The sequence below is a fragment of the Oryzias latipes genome, chromosome 13, assembly GCF_002234675.1.
Source record: "Oryzias latipes chromosome 13, ASM223467v1".
In the NCBI taxonomy this organism is placed as follows: Eukaryota; Metazoa; Chordata; class Actinopteri; order Beloniformes; family Adrianichthyidae; genus Oryzias; species Oryzias latipes.
The window spans coordinates 192,501-200,000 of NC_019871.2; the positions used below are offsets into that span (position 1 = coordinate 192,501).

At 46.3% G+C, this 7,500-nt stretch overlaps 1 protein-coding gene across 1 annotated transcript in view; it reads left to right on the forward strand.

Moving 5' to 3' along the window:
• The window catches only part of arrb1 (arrestin beta 1), a 30,502-nt gene that overhangs the window by 4,514 nt on the left and 18,488 nt on the right, over positions 1–7,500 (forward strand). The window lies entirely within an intron of this gene.

Below are 7,500 nucleotides of genomic sequence, written 5' to 3' on the forward strand. Positions count from 1 at the left end.
TGCTAACTGTTAGTGTCTCTTAGCTGCTAATGGTTAGCGTCTCTTAGCTGGTAACGGTTCGCTTTTCTTAGCTGCTAACGGTTAGTTTCTCTTAGCTGCTAATGTTAAGCGTGTCTTAGCTGCTTACGGTTAGTGTTTCTTAGCTGATAACGGTAAATGTCTCTTGGCTGCTAATGGTTAGCTTCTCTTAGCTGCTAACTGTTAGTGTCTCTTAGCTGCTAATGGTTAGCGTCTCTTAGCTGGTAACGGTTCGCTTTTCTTAGCTGCTAACGGTTAGTTTCTCTTAGCTGCTAATGTTAAGCGTGTCTTAGCTGCTTACGGTTAGTGTTTCTTAGCTTCTAATGGTTAACGTCTCTTAGCTGCTAACGGTTTATGTGTCTTAGCTGCTAACTGTTAGCGTCTCTTAGCTGCTAAATGTCAGCGTGTTTTAGCCTCCTTGGCCCCTCAGCTGTAGTCATTTTTTGGGTTCCAGGATGGGTTCCTGGCGGTTTTCAGTAGGTGACCTCCTCTTTCCGTGAAGGAGAACCTGGATAAGAGACGATTTGAAGAAAGCCTGAGAAGAAGAAGCACAAGATCCTCTGACCTGATCTCCATCCTGTCATCCAGAGTTCTGGTTCTGTTGGCTCTGAGCAACATCTCTGTTCTTGTGGTGGATCAAAACTCCCCTGGACTTCTGATTGGAAACTGTCTAATTACTGGAGAAATTGGGAACAAGAAACGTGCGAACGCCTTCATCAGGATGAAGACACCGGAACACAAACAGATCAAAGTTCACGATCTGGAACCCAGGACAGAAAGTCCTCCTGGACATCCTGGCTGTCATCCGGACAGCGGGGTTCTGAGCGTGCTCAGTGGCCTCCTGCACCTCTGGTGTTGGTCAAACTCTCGTTTGCATCTGGATGGCTTTGTCCGACAGCGCCATGAATCTTTAATGGCGTTTACCGAGCGTCCTCTTCCTGCTCCCGGACCCACACAGACCTGGATCCCCTCCCTTCCACTGTCATGTCTCACTGAGGTTCAGGACGGTGTTCTCCACCAAGGTCAGAGGTCAGGCTTATGAGGCTGTGGAGGCGTGTCTTCCTCTCTGCTCGGTGGCCGTCTTGTTTCTAACCATGTTGGCGACTTTTTAAGAAGCTCTCTGACTAGAAGTCTTGAAAACAAGAATTCTAGAAACTGATGTTTTCCCACCAACCAGCTGATGAGGCACCAGTGACTCTGCCCCTCCCACAAACTGCTCACAGTTTCCTGCTGCTGGAGCAGAGGACCTCCGTTCTCTGATGGTTCTGAATCCTTAAACGTTCCTTCATTTCCCAGCAAAGTTCTACTGACGAGGAAAGGAAATCCCTAAACAGATCTGTTTGTGGTTCTGCTCCAGACCCGGGCCTTGAACGGGCCTGGACTCTGCCTGGCTGCCGTAGTGGCAAGAGCGGGGCGGGGTCACAGATTGAAGAAGAACCAGACGTTCTCCTGACCAGAACCACATCTTTGATGCTGCTGGAACGTTGGTTTCCTCCTTCTTGTCTGGATTTTCGTCCAGAACAAACTGGACTCTGTGCTGCTCCAACATCTCGTGAGAACTCATCATCAGATGTTGTCTGTGATGAGGAGGAGCAGCCTCTTCATCCTGTTTGAACCGCAGAGCTGGCGGTGGCGTGCTGAGCGTGCTCCCTGGAGGCGACGGTTTCCTGTAACGGCGTCCTAATGCTGCTGATCGAGGAGAAGCTGAGAGCTGATGAAGGCGCAGAGCCTAATTTATGGCTTTATTAACACGGGGGGGGGGGCAGGAAGCTGAAGAAGAGGAGGATGAAGGCTGACAGCAGTGAGTCTCCGATGGTGGAATTACAATCCTGAAAGCTGCTTTCAGGACAGAATCAAACCGTCCTGTTCAAAGCGGGACCACAGATGGTCATGTGACCTGTTGGCGTGAGCCCAGCTCTGCCGCCGCCGCCGTCGTCAGGGTGGGACGAACACGCCAGAATGAGTCTGCAAATGTAGAGAACAGTGTTCCACCCACAGGAGAACCCTTTCCACCACAAGTTTTATTTGATCTTAGGAACCTGAAGCGGGTCTGTAACGTCCCCTCCTAGTGGTCACCTGGTGAACTGACCTGGATTCAGTTCTACACCAGAACCCGACGGTCAGGTCTGATGATCTTCAGTGTTTGACCGTAACCTTCCGCGTCTGAGCGCCGGAACACTCAGGGTTCCTCCTGGTACCTAACATTCCTGCGGGGATCCATGTCGGCCGGAACGCTTCATTCTGCAGGAGCGGCGTGTTTTACTCAGATGTTGCCTCTGCTGCAGACGTCACCCTAAGCATTGTGGGTGATCTCTCCTAACTAACCTTTAAAGAAAGCTCCGCCCCCAACTATAACCATCCATTTTTTAAACGATGTGTTCAGGTAGTTTCTGAAATTTCTATCCTTCGTCTATTAATTTTCACCAGTTCTGCTCTGGCTGTTGGACGGCCGAGCATGGCGTTGGATGGCGTTGGATGATGTCACAGGAAAGTCCATCTTCTCACAGACGTGTGCAGAAAACAAGGCTCTGAACCTCCAGAAGAAGCTTCTTTAGGTTCCCCAGTTCTTCAGGTCAGAGATCGTTGGTCCCGTTCAGGTCACATGACCTCGTCTTTGACGGATCCTGAAAGCTGTCGGTTTGAAAGATCAGCAAAAATTTCTGCTGATGTTTTTGTCTTTTAACTCTGGAGCCTCTGAGGGTTTACAGCAAAAATCACTGGACATGACCCCCCATCCCAGAAATCCCCCTGCAATTTGGTCCGTTTGACTGCAGACCCACAATCTTGTGTTTGTCTGAATGTGGGACTGGCACAAATCAAATCAGATCAAATCAAATTATATCAATTCAGTTCAAATGTACTTTATTTCTAATATTACAGCAATAGTCGTCTTAATGGGCTTCATACACGTAATTGTTTATTAAGCATGAAATCAGTCCTTAAACACAATAGGCAATGACTAACCTAGACTAACCTAGATGAACCTAGACTAAACTAACCTAGACGAACCTAGACTAACCTAGACTAACCTAGATTAACCTAGACTAATCTAGACTAAACTAACTTTGACTAACCTAGATTAACCGAGACTAATCTAGAATAAACTAAACTAACCTAGACTAAACTAGACTTCTTCTTTCTCTTTCGGCTTTTCCCATCAGGGGTCGCCACAGCGAATCATCCTTTTCCACCTCACTCTATCATGAACATCTTCTACCCTAACATTAGCCAACTTCATGTCCTCTGTTAAGACATCCATGTATCTCCTCTTTGGCCGTCCTCTTGTCCTCCTGCCAGGCAGTTCCATCTCCAACATCCTTCTACCAATATATCCACTATCCCTCCTCTGAACATGTCCAAACCATCTCAGTCTGGCTTCTCTGACTTTGTCGCTAACACAGGCAACGTGAGCCGTCCCTCTGATGTACTCGTTCCTTATCCTGTCTAACCTGGTCACTCCTAAGGAGAACCTCAACATCTTCATCTCTGCTACCTCCATCTCAGCCTCTTGTCTCTGTCTCACTGCTACCGTCTCTAACCCATAGAGCAGAGCTGGTCTCACCACTGTCTTGTACACCTTTCCTTTGAGTCTTGCTGACACTCTTCTGTCACACAACACTCCTGACACTTTCCTCCAACCGCTCCAACCTGCCTGCACTCGCCTCTTCACCTCTTTTCCACACTCCCCATCACACTGAACTGTTGACCCCAAGTACTTAAACTCCTGCACCTTCTTCACCTCAGCCCCCTGTAACCTAACGCTTCTACCTTGATCCCTCTCGTTCAGACACATGTATTCTGTCTTACTACGACTGACCTTCATGCCTCTTCTTTCCAGAGCAAACCTCCACCTCTCTAGCTGTTCCTCCACCTGCTCTCTACTCTCACTGCAAATTACAATGTCCTCCGCAAACATCATTGTCCAGGGAGATTCCTGTCTTACCTCGTCTGTCAGCCTGTCCATCAGCATAGCAAACAAAAAAGGACTCAAAGCTGATCCTTGGTGTAGTCCCACCTCCACCTTGAACTCCTCTGTCTGACCTACAGCACATCTCACCACCGTCATACTTCTCTCATACATGTCCTGAACTACTCTGACATACTTCTCTGCCACTCCAGACGACCTCATACAGTACCACAGCTCCTCCCTCGGCACCCTGTCATACGCCTTCTCTAAATCTACGAACACACAATGCAGCTCCTTCTGACCTTCTCTGTACTTTTCCATCAACATTCTCAAAGCAAAAATGGCATCAGTGGTGCTCTTACGGGGCATGAAACCATACTGCTGCTCACAAATCTCCACCTTCTTCCTAAGCCTGGCTTCCACTACTCTTTCCCACAGCTTCATTGTGTGGCTCATCAACTTTATTCCTCTATAGTTGCTGCAGTTCTGCGTGTCACCCTTGTTCTTAAAGATTGGGACCAGAACGCTTCTCCTCCATTCCTCAGGCATCTTCTCACTCTCTAGAATCCTATTGAACAACCTTGTTAGAAATTCCACTGCTGTCTCTCCTAGGCACTTCCATACCTCCACAGGTACGTCATCAGGACCAACGGCCTTTCCGCTCTTCATCCTTTTCAGAGCCTTCCTAACCTCATCCTTTCCAATCTCTGCTACTTCCTGCTCCACAACAACCACATCTTCCTCCCTTCTTTCCCTGTCATTTTCCTCGTTCATCAGCTCCTCAAAATACTCCTTCCATCTTTTCTGTACACTCTCTTGGGTTGTTAGCACCTTTCCATCTCTGTCCTTAATCACCCTTATCTGTTGCACGTCCTTCCCATCTCTGTCTCTCTGTCTGGCTAGCCTGTACAAGTCCTTCTCTCCTTCCTTTGTGTCTAACCTGTCATAAAGCTCATCGTAAGCTTTCTGTTTGGCCTTTGCCACCTCTCTCTTCACTCTACGCTGCGCTTCCTTGTACTCCTGTCTACCTTCCTCAGTCCTTTCTACATCCCACTTCCTTTTAGCCAACCTCTTCCTCTGGACGCATTCCTGTACTTCCTCATTCCACCACCAAGTCTCTTTACCGTCTTTCCTCTTTCCAGATGACACACCTAGCACCTTCCTACCTGTTTCCCTGATAATCTCTGCTGTAGTTTCCCAGTCCTCTGGAAGCTCATCCTGACCACCCAGGACCTGCCTCAACTTCTGCCTAAATTCCTCACAAGTTTCTTCATTCTGTAGCTTCCACCACTTGGTCTTCTTTTCTGTTTTCCCTCTCTTCTTCTTCCTGACCTCCAGAGTCATCTTACACACCACCATGCGGTGCTGTCTGGCTACACTCTCTCCTACCACCACTTTGCAGCCATTAACCTCTCTCAAATGACCTCGTCTACATAGGATGTAGTCCACCTGAGTACTCCTACCTCCACTTCTGTATGTCACTCTATGTTCCTCTCTCTTCTGGAAGTAAGTGTTGACTACAGCCATTTCCATCCTCTTTGCAAAGTCCACCACCATCTGTCCCTCCAGATTCCTTTCCTTCACACCAAACCTGCCCATCACCTCCTCATCACCTCTGTTGCCCTCACCAACATGCCCATTAAAGTCTGCTCCAATAACAACTCTCTCTCCTCTGGGAAAACTCTCTATGACCTCATCCAACTCATTCCAGAATCTCTCCTTCACTTCTAACTCACAGCCAACCTGTGGCGCATACCCACTGACTACATTCACCATCACCCCTTCAATTTCTAACTTTAGGCTCATCATCCTGTCTGAGACTCTTTTCACCTCTAGAACACTGTTTCCAAACTCCCCCTTCAGAATCACTCCTACCCCGTTTCTCTTCCTATCAACACCATGATAGAACAGTTTGTATCCTCCTCCAATACTACCTGCCTTGCTGCCCTTCCACCTTGTCTCCTGCACACACAGTACATCTACCTTCCTTCTCTCCATCATGTCTGCCAGCTCTCTGCCTTTCCCTGTCATTGTGCCAACGTTAAGAGTCCCTATTCTCAAACCTATGTTCCTGCCTTTTCCCTTCTCTCTCTGGCAACGGACCCTTCTGCCTCCCCTCTTTCTTCGACCAACAGTAGTCAAATTTCCACCGACACCCAGTAGGTTAACAGCATCGGTGGCAGTCGTTGTTAATCTAGACCAGTGTTTTTCAACCAGTGTGCCGCCGCGGCACACTAGTGTGCCGTGGGAGATGGTCAAGTGTGCCGTGAGAAATTGCCCTCATTAACTGATCTAAAAGCAATTACCATCTCCAGGAAATCAGCTCTTTGTTCATCCAAACAGGCCCTGATAAAACACTGAGAAGTTAAGAATATGAAATATCATAAAATTATTTTTTCTTTGTGTTTATATGATTCTAATACAGACATTTTGATAACAATAATGGGATAGCGCGATTTAGCCGCAGCTTCAGCTGTTTTAGGAAAAGTCCCGCCCCTTTAACTGTCTCCACCAATCATTCTTAATCACATGTCATCAGTCTGACCAATCAGAAGTGGATAAAGTATTCACTTCCTTGTTTCGATTTAGCGCAAAAAAGTCTCTCTGTTCTAACAAAAATACCAGCTAAAGCTCGTCTTTAGCGGTGTAGCTTTCCACAGAATCTGGTATCAGACCGTGGAACAAGAGAACAAAACCATGAAGCTCAAAGACGCTGGTCTTTCTGCGGTCGGCGGATTACGGGCACTACATCTCCCATGATGCATTAAAGTGACTTTTTTAGCGGACAATGAGTCTCTCCTCTTAACGTCTTAAAACAACGAACACACATCAAACAGTTTTTGAATCTTTTGACTGAATTTTTAATACATCTTTTAGAAAAAACAGCTGCAGCTTCCAGCTTTTTCTGCAACATTTATCACAAAAATGCATGTGAGATTGTGGAGCGTCTGTAGATCAATACAGACTGAGCTTTTTCTGTTTTTTTATTTATCTCTTTTTTTGGATGCTGGTGTGCCGCGGGATTTTTGTCAAGGTTAAAGTGTGCCGTGGCTCAAAAAAGGTTGAAAAACACTGATCTAGACTAAACTAACTATGAGTAACCTAGATTAACCTAGACTAACCTAGACTAAACTAACCTAGACTAACCTAGACTAACATAGACTAAAGTAGGCTAACCTAGACTAAACAAACATAGACTTAACTAGACTAACCTAGACCAACCTAGAACAACCTAGACTAACCTAGATGAACCTAGACTAAACTAGACTATCCTAGACTATACTAGACTAAATTAGTCCAAACTAGACTAAACTAGTCCAAACTAGACTAACCTAGACTAAACTAGACTAACCTAGACTAGAATAGACTAACCTATACTAACCTAGACTAAACTAGACTTAACTAGACTAAACAATACTAACCTAGACTTAACTAGACTAGACTAGACTAAACTGGACTAACCTAGACTACACTAGACTAAACTAGACTAACCTAGACTAAACTGGACTAAACTTGACTAAACCGGACTAACCTAGACTAAACAAGACTAAACTAGACTAAACTAGACTAAACTG